We start from the raw sequence: 13,416 nt of genomic DNA on the forward strand, positions 1-13,416 counted from the left end.
TCAACTGAAGCAAAATATATTCTACTATAGCCCCTTATTTTAAGTCTATATGTCAATGTCTGCAGTGGTCAGTGACTTCGGGATTCAGACCAACCAATTAGAGGGAATCAACTAGTTAAAAAAAATTCTTCTGTGTCTTTTTGTTTCAGATATGTTTTTTGTTTTGTAAACAACATATTGTTATATTCTGGTTTTTAATCCATTCTGCTGCCCTCTTCTGTTTTATAAATGAGTTTGTCCCATTCACATTCACAGTTAACTGTATTTTCTATTATCCTGTTCTCTTCTATTTGCCTTTCTTTTTTTCATCCTCTCCCCTGCTCAAAAATCTTTTGTACACTTCTTCCCCTAATCCATCCTTCCTTTTATTACATCCTATTACTTTCCAGTTGGATAAAATGAATCTCTCTCTCTCTCTCTCTCTCTCTCTCTCTCTCTCTCTCTCTCTCTCCTTTCTCCCTCCTCCTCCTTTCATCTTTCTCCCTCTTTGAATCAGTTCTGATGAGAGTGAGGTTCAAGTATTGCCTGCTCCCCTACCACTATAGTTTCCTTCATTGTAAAAACACTTCTTTGTGGACCTTTTAATGTGATAATAAATTTTCCTATTCTTCCTCTCCCTTCATTCTTCCTTCATTCAGTGCGTACCTCTTTCTCACTCTTCCTTTTTTTGAGATCACCTCAACATAATAGACTCACACCCATGCCCTCTGTCTAAGTATACTATTTCTAATTGTCTTAATAATGATAACGCTATTAGGAGTTACTTGTGTCATCTTCCCATATAGGAAAGTAGAAAATTTACTCTCAGTAAGTTCCTTTATTAGTTCTCCTTTCATGCTTACCTTTTAATGCTTCTTTTGAATTTTATGTTTAAATGCCAAATTTTCTATTCAGCTATGGTATTTTCATCAGGAATCCTAGAAGGTCCTCTTTTTCATTAAGTGTTCATATTTCCCCTAAAGGATTGTACTCAGTTTTCCTGGGAAGGTTATATTTGGTTGTAATCCTAGCTTCTTTGCTTTCTGAAATATCATATTCCAAGCCTATTACTTCTTTATAGGGATAGTGCTAAATCCTATGTGATTCTGACTGTGGTTTCACCATATTTAAATTATCTTTTTTTCTGACTGCTTTTAGTATTTTCGCTTTGCCCTGGGAGATCTGGAATTTGTCTATGATATTCCTGGAAGTTTTCATTGTAGAATATCTTTCAGAAGGTGGTTGGTGGATTTTTTGTTCCCAATTTATACTTTGCCTTCTGGTTCTATGACATATGGACAATTTTACTGTTTCTTGAAAAATGATGTCTAGATTCTTCTTTTGATCATAGCTTTGAGTAGTACAATAATTCTTAAATTATCTCCCCTCAGTCTATTTTCTAGGTCAGTTGCTTTTCTGATGAGATATTTTGGGTTTTCTTCAACTTTTTCAACCTATTGGCTTTGTCCTATTATTCCTTGATGTCTCATGGAATCATTAGCTTCCTCTTTGCCAATTCCAATTTTTAAGGTTTTTTTCCTTCAGTAACTCTTTTTGCCAAGTTGTCAATCTCTTTTCATAATTTCTTATACTGCTCACATTTCTTTTCCCAATTTTTCCTCTACTACTCTCATTTGATGTTTTAATCTTTAAAACTGTTTTTTTTCCTCTAGGAATTCTTGTTTGTCTTGTGTTCAATCTGTATTTTTCTTTGAGACTTTGCTTGTAGATGTTTCCAAGTTTTTGTCTTCCTCTGAGTTTGTATCTTGAATTTCCGTGTCATCATAGAAGCTTTTCATGTTCAGGTGTTTTGTTGTTGTTGTTGTTTGCTCATTTTTTCAGCCTATTTCTTGACTTTGGACTTGATGTTAGAGTTGGATTTGACTCACCTCTGAGGAGGATGCTGGTCTGAGCTTCTGTAGCTTGATCAGGTACCCTGTAGGTTTTTGCAACTTCCAAGATATTGTGATCTGGGGAAAGTTCTGGCCACTGGCTTTTTGCTCTGCCTTCTGGTCTTTATGTAGGTAGGGTCCCTGCTCTCTTGTGACTGTGACAGTTCCTCTCCACCCTAGAATCCCAATCTAGGTGATTTGGAGCTGCCAAATGGTGCCAGATTTTGTGTCTCGTCCTAGCATGGGGGTCCACTGGAATCCCTGACCAGGTTTTCAGTTGCCTTGCTATCCCTGGGTATTGGGCAAGCCTGGTGCTCCCTCTGCTGTTGCTGTAGTGGCAACCTCCAAGGCCCACTTCTGGTGCCACTTCACTCCTATCCCAGTGTCTGCAGACCTCTCTGATTTCACTGGGCTAGAATAAAGATTGACTTTTTGTTGACGTTTCTTCTCAGACTTTGATATTGAAGGGGAGGTTTTGGGGGAAGTTTGGCAGCTGCAGTCCTTCACCATCCTTTTTTGCTTCTTTACAATCCCTAATTCACTTCAAGGATCAGTCCTAGTACCATCTCTTAAGCAAACCTTCTTCTGATCTCTCAGTTATTAGTCTTCCCTCTCTACTCAAATTACCTTGTATTTATGCATTGGTGCATATGCCATATTCTTCCAGTAGAATGGAAACCCCTTAGGGGAAGGAACAGTTAGTCTTTATCTTTGTGTCTCCAATGCCTAGTACAGTGCCTTGTACATAATAGGAACTTAAGAAAGAGTTGTTAAATTAAATTGTGGGTTATCCTGTTTTCCACAATCTCAGCTTAGTGTCTTTTACTCTGTGGCTAGGAATGAAGTAGACAGGATTGGGGATTCATCATAGTGTCCTAGATTTAAAACTCCAAGGGACCTCAAAGATCCTGAAGCCCAGCCTCCTCATTGAGTACTAGAAGCAAGTACCCAGAGAGAAGTAACTTAACTAGGTCACAAAGTTAATGAACATTAGGTCAAGTTTCAAACCCGTCTTCTGCCTCTGAATCCAGAGCCTTTTCAATGTACCACCCCAACTTTCCAAGAATGTTCAGAATCCAGGGAAAGTGAGAGAGCCAAGGGTTGAAGAAGCAGGATGAGAGGAAGTAGTCAGCTTTGCCCCCAGGGAACTATAAATTACAGTGTAGGTGCTTAGTCTGTGTTGGTGGGGAGCTTTTCTTCACTGGGAGTTCTCTACAGGTCTGGTCCAAAATTACAGATTTGGCTTAAAAATAATGAAGTTCATTTTCCATTTTTCTCTGTGTATCCTCAACACTTAGCATAATGCTTTACGCATAGTAGTTACTTATTAAATCCATGTGAAATTGAATTGTTAGGTTTTTTTCCAAACTTGTAAGAAATGCTTCAGGTAAATACTAGTCTAGTGGATACTGAACCACTTTAATTATTTTTCAGTTTATTTTCATAAGGCACTAGCATACAACACAAATTAAGTACTTTCCCCTCCCTTGAAAAAGAAGACAAACAGTCTACCTTATCTTTCCTATAGGGATAACCTAGTCTCCTTAATCTTAACATTATAATGGAAACACAATGAACAAATGCAGGATTCTTTTATAATATAACTTGGTATACTTGAGGACTATCATTTGATTTCTATAAAGATCCAATTTGGATGTCAAAACCAGATCTGGATGAAAAAAAATTCAACCAATTTTTAGGTCTTATACTGTAGCACACGACTTGTTTTCACAGGTTTTCCAGCTGACTTTGGTTGGATCACAGAGTTGTCAGAGTTGCAGGTGATCTCAGAAATCACTGAGGCCAACTTTCTCATTTTATGTAGAAAGAGTTATGGATGAGGATATCATATGGATATAGACTTAGTGCAGAGAAAACTAAAAAATTGCTTTTGGGGAAGAAAATTGTAGTCATCGATGTCTTACAAAGCCATTCTTATATTCATCTTTTCTTGAGGAAATTACTATAAATGTATCTTATAGGACCCTTTTAAGGCTTAAATAACAGGCAAGAGATTTGCAGTCACAAACTAGTTTTGCTGGGTTGTTTTACACTTTTTCTAAAAAGGAAATGTATAACCTAAAAAGTGCTTAGAAATGAGTGAAACTCTGACTTGTTTTGAGATTTGTTTATTTGTTTATGTTTTGTCACATGCTTATTTGTCCAGTCTTCAAGAACATAGAAGAAAATTTATAGCTAACCTTTATGACTTTCTAATAAATCCATTATGCCAAAAGGCCTGTTTAAACATGATTCCTGGAACAACAGAAGAAGGGCTATTAATCTTTGTGTTTAAATAAAGATCTGTTGGGTGGGCAATACTTGATTAATTTTATGCCATCAAAATATGGATGACATCATTTGGTCTGTAGATATTGTAGATTTCAGCCACAAATCCCTCAGATCTATTCATAAATTGAAGAGAGAGAAATGGGAGTAAATGTTTGTTCGATTTTGTTTTTCATTTACCCTAAAATAATTAGAATTCAGCCAGCCAAAAAGAAATTAAATTTCAAATCAAATTATTTGCAAAGTAATTTAGTATGCAACTGCTCAACCAATTGTCTTAGAATTATTGGACTAAGAGAGGTAGAACATTATTTGGGTAAGTGTTCTGCCATAGTAGGTTGGAAGGCAGAAATAGAAATCCTTAGTGAGGAAAAGGGGATCCTTTGTTCTTCTAGTTTAGCTATTAAAAACCTCTTAGGGAATAGCTTACTGATAAATCTAAAACTTTGGGCTAAACAACTAAAGTGCTCTTAAATCTTTGCCAATGTTACTGATGCTGTAATAGTATGATACCAAGAAACTGATGCTGAGCAAAAGGAAATACTTGCAGAAAAAAGGTAAGAAAATGATAAAGCTGTTTTGATAACCCCACTAAAACCTGCCTCTTCAAAAGCACATAAGTAACATTGAAAAAGATGTCTATTGGAAATGTATGGAAGCATGTATTTTTTAAATTCAGAAAGATATACTTTTAGAGGTATGATTTATAATGAAGTGTCACAACCTGATTGAAATAGTTGATTTCATTGGTATAGAGAACTCACAGTGAGGAAACTCTCTTCATCCCTGGAGATTGACACTTTGTCTGAAATTTATAGTCTTAGAGAGTTGACTACAACTTTTTTTTAAAAAAAATCTCAACAACTTTTCATTATTAACATTTTCTTCAGTTTCAACATAGAAAAGTTCCAAATTTGTATTCTTTGTGCATGTGTAAATTGAATAGCCTTATACCTGACATATGATTTTCTCCAAAAGTAGATGGAAAGTACTTTCTTCCCTTAAACAGAAAGGTTCTAATTTGCAGATCCACTCTACTGCTTTGAAGTATTGATGGTTACAGACATTACATTTAACCTTATGTTGAAAACATTTTCTTTCCTCTTAAAGCACAATCATTTGTTAAATATAGATATGATCTGAGATTGCTTCATCCCACTATAGAGGAAAAACAAGGCAAGTGTTTGTAATAGCTGTATCTATTTTGTTTTGTTATGGATAAGTTTGCATTCAGAGTATCGTGTACTTATGTTGCTTTTTCCTTTTTTACTCTCCATGTCTAGAGGATTAATGTGATTCCTATCCATGCTTACCATGGTGAGTTTGAACTTCCTGTAGATTACATGATTTTCACCTTCTCTAGACTTAAAGTTAAATCTTTTCATTACAATGCACTGTACAGGGAGTATATACAGTTCTTATTTGACTGTGTCCTTTGCATGTTGCTGATCTTAAAAAGCTTTATGCCATTACCTGTGGCGAATATCATAACTTTCCGTAGTCATAGAAACATGACCTTGGTTAAGCAAATGCTAGTACAAAGGGTTGTTTGTTTCAACAAAGTAACGTAATTTAATTTATATATATGTATATATATTACATATGTATGTATGTACATGGTTCCTAAACAATGTTCAACAATTCAATTCCACAACTATCTATTAAGTACCTACTATGTGCAAAGCACTGTAGTGATGGCAGTGGTGGAAAGATACAAAGATAATTTAGACAACCTCATCTTTAAAAAACTTAAAATCTAGTAAGGGTAATATGACATGTAAATTTACTATGATTAAAGAAGTTATGGTGCAAAATACAACAGGTATAAAAAGAACATAGATGGGTTACAAAGTACTAACATACATATACACACATACATATACATGCGTACTATATACATACATAATACATACACACATACATATATGTATGTATACACACATATCCTTGTAAGGTTGGAAAGAATGTTGATCTTAGGTATCAGGGACAGGTTCATCAGATGGTCATATTTGACCTGATTCTTGAAAGATTCATTTCTTTTTTCTTCCACTGGAGCATTTTATTTGTATGTATATTTTACACCCCTTAGAAAAAGAATCCCAAGATTTTTCCTCCTATGTGTTCTCTTCTTACTTCCTCATGGTCCATGATGCCAAACTGATGGGATGGTAGCCAATTATTCTGTCACTTTTCCAGATCTTCCAATTGAACATCAAATCTGGGGCTGATTATGCCACACTTGTTAAAGAGGTTCACAACAATTTTTCCTGCTCTGTGATCATCAATGATCTCAAATTTGCCAGTGTAACCATGCTTCATCATCACAGTTAAGAACCTGACAATTTAGACACAAATAAAAACCGGACTTTGCAGCATGGCTTAAGGAGTACCTGGTGTTTTCCTCACCTTTCTGCATTGTTGATACTTTTGAGAGCATCTGCCAGGACATTCACGTGCACCATGGTGGCAGTGGTGTAAGATGGCGGAAAGAGCAAAGGATTCATTTCTTTAGCATTTATGAAGCAGCTGCATTGTGTAGCATACTGTGCTAGACAATGGGGGAGATACATAGTTTAGATAAAGCACAGTCTCTGTCTTCATGGGAGTTGCAGTTCAGAAGGATATGACTCATACAAAGATAACTATAAGGTGCCTTAGAGAGTTGCTAAAAACAAAATTCAACGAATGGTTCGGGAAGAAAAAGGTCATCACCAATGAAAGGATGAGGGAGAGCTATATTGAGGAGCTGGCATCTGATTTGGTCTTTCCAAGATGGAAAGGAATTCAGTAAGTGAAGACAGAGAGGAAGGATATTTTGCAGAAACAGAGCATATTGTGAGCAAAAGCAGGGAGGCAAAAGAATGCCAAGTATGTTTAGAGGGCAGAAGTGTTCCCCAAGACCTCATGTTTACCTTTGTCGTGGCCTGTTTGGGAAAAATCCAGTGAAGGTAGAGCAGCAGAAGAGTGGATCTTGACCATATAGGAGAACAAGTGAGTTGTTTGGGGAAACCAGGTTAAGTGGAAGACAGGGGCATGTGCTACCCAACTGCTCCTTCTGCCCAACTTCTGTGTACAAGTTGGGGGAGCAGTGCTATCTGCAGAGAAATCTAGGGATTATTCCATTCAGATATAGAAAGTATAGTTCCACCGGCTTGAGTTAGGTGCCCCCATGAGGGAGAAATGGTAGCCAAGTGACTGGGAAGTGATGAATCAGTGACTAAATGAACAGAGTGAAGATACTGTCTGAAGCAAAAGGACAAGTTGTAAGCAAGCAAGGGAATGATAACATTTAACTTCCCCTCAAAAGGTGATTTTTAGGTGCTTTGGAGTAGAGACTTCTTCCCTTCTGCTCCCTCATCTCTTGCCCCTTAAAAAACAAAACCAAAAAAAGAACGTCTGGTTTTAGTAATCAGACCAGTTTCTGAACGCTTGTTGCTATATTTAGTCAGTCTGGCATTCCTGCTGAACTTTCCCAACATTCCTCTCCGAACAACTTTAAAATAACCCATCAAATCAAATTCTGGAGGGAAATAGGCAATGAAGGGTTGAGGTGAGATATTTTCCAGCTCCCCAAAACGTAGGAGGTAGGAAGTAGGTCCGTGACACTGGGTCGGGGCTGGCCCAGAACTCAAGCTTTGGAGGCTGCAGTTATGGCCACAGCAGCAGCAGCAGAAGCAGCAATAGTTCTGGGAACTTTTACCATTTAGAGATGGTAAGGGGACTGGGCAACTGTTCAGAAAGAAATTATGAGACCATTTTGTGGGCACTGGGAATAGGACAGGATACTGTTGGGCAACTCCATTGCCAATTATCCTGTTCCAGGCCACTATTTCAGGGAACAGAAGGAGCACGGCTCTAGTTTTGGGTAGCATTTTCATGGAAGAAAGAGTAGCAGTAATGCTTTTGGTCACAAGAAATCAAGGGTACTTCTTGGGCAAATATTAGAATGAAGACCAGGAGACCAGTGACCACACCCCATCCCAGATCATAACACCTTGGAAGAACCAAAAACTTACAAACCCCCAGAAGCAGGTGTAAAAAGAGCAGGGTGAAAAAACCTAAAGTTTTAGATAGTCCCCTCCCCCCAGATAAGCAAAGCCCACCTCTAACATAAAGTTTAAAGTCAAGAAATAGGCTGGAGTAATGAGTAAATAATGAGAAAAAGAATCTTATAATAAAAAGCTACTGTAGTGAGAGAGTAGCTTAAGACCCAAACTCAGAAGAAAACAACAACTTGAAATCATCTACAAGCAAAACCTCAAAGGAAAAAAGTGCAGATTGGACACAAGTCCAACAAGAATTCCTAGAAGAGCTAAATAAATAAATAGTTATTTCAAAAATCGAGCAAGAGTAGCAGAGAAAAATTGGAGAAAGTAATGGGAGAAATGCAAAAAAAATAATGAAAAGAGAATTAATAGCTTGGTAAAAAAAAGTCAAAAAGTACTGGGAAAAATAGCAGAACTGGCCAAATGGATAAAAGAGGTAAAAAAGCTCACTGAAGAAAATAATTCCTTAAAAATTAGAATCAGCCAAGTGAAAGTTAATGACCATGAACATGAAGAAACAATGAAATGAAATCAAAAGAATGAAACAAATAGAAAAAAATAAGAAATATCTTCTCAGAAAAGCAGTTGACCTAGAAAATAGATAAAGGAGAGATAAATGATTAGATTACCTGAAAGTCATGATAAAAAAGAACATGGACTTCATATTTCAAGAAATTATAAAGGAAAACTACCCAGATACCATAGAACCAGAGGACAAAGTAGAAATGGAAACAATTCACCAATCACTTCCTGAAAGAAATCTCAAAATTAGAACTCTAAGACATACTATGTCTTACATAGTATAAATCCCAGAACTCCCACCAGAAAAAAAAAAATTATTCAAATAATATGGAGCTACAGTTAGGATCACACAAGTTTTAACAGCTACCACTTTAAAGAGTGTAGTGTTTGGAAAATGATATTCCAGAAGGAAAAGGAGCTAGGATTACAACCAAGTACAACCTTCCCAGTAAAACTGAGTGCAATCTTTTAGGGGAGAAATTAATACTTAATGAAATAAAGGATTTTCAAATATTCCTTATGAAAAGACCGAAGCTGAATAGAAAATTTAGCATTCAACACAAGACTTAAGAGAAGCATAAAAAAATAAACTTGGAAGAGAAATCGTAAGGGATTTAGTAAAGTTAAATTATTTATGTTCCTGTATGGGAAGATTATAATGTAACTCCAAAGAGCTTTATCATTATTATGGCTTTCAGAAGGAATCTATATAGATAGAGGGCATGAGTCTATTATGTTGTGATGATCTCAAAAAGTGGATGAGTGAGAAAGAAGGGGTAAGGGATTTTCCAACATAAAAGAGGCATGTAAAATTTTTACAGTGGAGAAGGAAAAGGGTGGCACAGGCAATACTTTAATCTCATTCTCATCTGAATTGGTTCAAAGAGGAAAGAAAATTACACACACACACACACACACACACACACACACACTCATTTGGGAAGAAACCTATCTTACCAAACAGGGAAGTAGGAGGGGAAAAGGTTAAGAAAAAAGAGAAGTGATGAGAGGAAGGACAGATTAAGGGAGGCAGTGGTCAGAAGGAAAACAGAGTTTTGGGGAAGTACAGGGTCAAAAAATAGACAGGATAAACAGAAGAAAATAGGATGGAGGAAAGTACACAGTTAGTAATCATAACTGTGAATGTGAATGGGATGAATTCACCCATAAAACAGTAGCAGATAGCAGAATGGATTAGTAACAAGAATCCAACACGTTTATCAAAATGTATTTGAAACAGAAAGACACACATAGAGTTAAAATAAGGGAGCAGAATCTATTATGCTTCTGTTGAAACAAAAAAGGCAGGGTAGCAATCATGATCTCAGATAAATGAAAAGCAAAAATAGACCTAATTAAAAGAGATACAGAAACTACATTTTTCTATAAAAAGCACCATAGATAATGAAGTACAAGCCAGTTTCTCTTATAAACACATCATTTCTCAAGCCTATAAGGAATTGAGTCCAATTTATAAAATAAGAGCCATTCCCTAACTAATAAATGGTCAAATGATATAAACAGACAGTTTTCAGAAGAAATCAAACCTATCATTAGTTATGTGAAAAATGCTCTACATCGTTAATAATTTGAGAAATGCAAATTAAAACTTGGGGCACCATCTCACACCTATCAGACTGACTAACATGACAGAAAAGGAAAATGGCAAATACTGGAGAAGATGTAGAAAAATAGGTGTGCTAATGCACTGTTGGTGGAGTTGTGAACTGGTCCCACCATTGTGAAGAACAGTTTGGAACTATGCACAAAGTGGCACAAAACTGTGCATACCTTTGACCCAGCAATACCACTACCAGGTCTATATTCCAAAGAGGTCAAAGAAAAAGGACTTATATATACAACAATCTTTATAGCAGCTCTTTTTGTGGTGGCAGAAAATTGGAAATTGAGGGGATGCCCATCAATTGGAAAGGGGCTGAACAAGTTGTGGTATATGATTGTGATGAAACACTATTGTGCTATATGAAATAACAAATGGAATGGGTTCAGAAAAACCTGAAAAGACTTATATGAACTGATGCAAAGTGAAGTGAGCAAAACCAGAACGTTGTACTAGAACATTATAGTTATTATAATAATTATCATGGATGCCTTAGTTACTCTGATTGATACAATGTTACATAATAATTCTAAAGGGCTCATGATGAAAAATTCTATCTACCTCTAGAGAGAGAACTGATGGACTCTGAAAACAAATTGGGACATAATTTTTCCACTATATTTTTCTTTCCTTTTTAAAAATTGACAACATGACATATATGGAAACATGTTTTGCATGATAACACATGTACAGTGGGTGTCATATTACTTGACTTCTGATGGGCAGGGGAGGGTTTGGAGGGAAGGAAAGAATCTGAAACTCAAAACAAAAAGCAATGTAAAATATATGTATATACATATATATGTATATATACATATACACATGTATAAATGTATATATGTGTGTGCATGTATATACATACATGTGTACATATACATATAGCAATGTAGTAGTTTTAGGAGATTTTAACATTCCTGTCTGAGTTAGACAAATAATTTTCCTTTAACAAACTTATTATTACATGTTTGTTTTGTTTTTTAAAATTTAGAATTCCAAATTCTCTCCTCCCCTTCAACCCCTTCTCCATCCATTGAGATATCAATCAATAAGTTATCAGTTGTACATGTTGGAATCATGTAAAACATTTCCACATTATCCATATTGCAAAAGAAAAAGCAAGTTAAATAAAGTGAAAATTTATACTTCAATTTGCACTCTGTACACCAGTTCTCTCTTTGGAGATGGATAGCATTTTTCATCGTAATTACTTTGAAATTGTTTTGGTTCTTTGTGTTGATCAGTATAGTTAAGTCTTTCACAGTTGATCATCATTACATTGCCTCTAGTTCTGCTCACTTCATCCTACATTAGTTAATATGTTTTCTTATGTTAGTTAGATCTAATAGGTAAATGAAAAGAAAAATATTGAATTTAATAAATCACTGAGAAATTTTAAGCTAAAAGTTTTGTGATGTCTTCTGAATCAGAACCTTAAATAATATATCTATTTCTTAGCATCAGATGATACCTTTACAAAAATGGATCATGTTCTAGGGCACAGAGAAATGATAAATTGATGTAAAATATATATATTTATATATATATTTACTAAATGTCCTTAATAGACATTTTAATCCCCTCACCTTTTCCCACCCTTTTATCCAGACCTATGGTTTAATCAGTTTAGGGAGCTCCCTTCTCTTCTAATGGAGGTTGGCTGCTGTTATGCAACCCATGGTATATATACAGTATGTAACACAGTAAAAGTAATGATTAATACAGAGAATACAAACAAAGACCTGAAAGGAGATTTAAGAATGACGTACTGAATAATGTGTGGGCAAAAAAGCAAATCATCGTAAGAGAAAGGCATGCAAAAGAGAAGTCAATAATGAGACAACATCCCAGAATATCTGGGTTGCAGCAAAAGAGGTATATAGAAGAAACGATTTTAACTTTGTGAACATACTTTAACACACTTTAACATACTTTCAACATACTTTAACACAATAGAAAAATAGGATTAATGAAACAAGTATTCAATTTTTAATCCAAAAAAATCTAGAAAGAAAACTAAAATAAATACAAAAGATGATATTATGAAAATTAGAAAATAAGTACATAAAAAGGAAAAGAAAAAGACTAGAGAGTGGATTTTTGATTTGAAAAGGAAAGCTTTCAGTGTTTCTCCATTAATATATAACTCTTTATTTTAGATAAATATATTTGATCATATTGAAAGAGCCTTTTCTGTTCTAATGCTTCTCAGAATTTTTTACATAAATGAATTCTCTTACTTTGTCCTAGGTTTGCTCTGTCCCTCTTTATAGGATCAATTTTTTATTATTTGTATGATTAATCATGCTAATAATTCTCCTAATTTTGAATAACTGATATAAATCCAATTCTATTATAAATGTGAATGGTTTTTAAATTTGAGTTCTTTGCTAATATTTATTTAAAATTGTTAAACCAGTAGGCATGAGTGGTCTATAGTTCTCTTTTTGTTTTATCCCTTCCAGATTTGGTTACCGAGGTAAAATTTGTTTCATAAAAGTTATCTAATATAGTATCAGTTTATCAGTTATTGAGTCTCCATTTTGTAGTTTAAAGTATCAATTATTCTTTGAATATCTGATAGAATTAATTTGTAGGTCAATCTGATATAAAAATTTCCCTCCTTTTGTAATTTTTCTATGACTAGTTGGGTTTCTATCTATGGGACTGGGTTATCTAACAGCCCATTTTTCTGTTAACTTAGGTATTTTATATTCTTATAAATAAATTTTACAAATAAAATAAGCATTCATTTCTTTTAATTTCTTAGTTTTGATGGCATATAATTATCATATATATTATTCTTATAATTCTCTTCATCTTCTTTCCATTCAACGTGAATTCATCTTTTTCATTTAAAAACTTGGTTATTTGATTTCTATCGTGTTTTTTATCAAGTTGGAGGAAGGAAGGAAATAACAATATGTAGAAATTATATATAGGCTAGCACATGCCAGGCATTGTGCTAAGCACTGTATAAATATTATTTCACTTGATTCTCTAAACAATATTATTATAATCTCCATTTTACAGATAAGGAAACTGAAGCACACAGAGGTTAAGTGATTTA

At 34.9% G+C, this 13,416-nt stretch overlaps 1 protein-coding gene and 1 pseudogene across 10 annotated transcripts in view; one reads left to right on the forward strand and one right to left on the reverse strand.

Annotated features, from left to right (window-relative positions):
- STK33 (serine/threonine kinase 33) overlaps nt 1-13,416 on the forward strand; it is a 283,094-nt gene that overhangs the window by 129,319 nt on the left and 140,359 nt on the right. The window lies entirely within an intron of this gene.
- Nucleotides 6,246-6,622, reverse strand: LOC140510700 (small ribosomal subunit protein uS8 pseudogene; annotated as a pseudogene).

The sequence above is a fragment of the Notamacropus eugenii genome, chromosome 6 (assembly GCF_028372415.1).
Source record: "Notamacropus eugenii isolate mMacEug1 chromosome 6, mMacEug1.pri_v2, whole genome shotgun sequence".
Classification (NCBI taxonomy): domain Eukaryota; kingdom Metazoa; phylum Chordata; class Mammalia; order Diprotodontia; family Macropodidae; genus Notamacropus; species Notamacropus eugenii.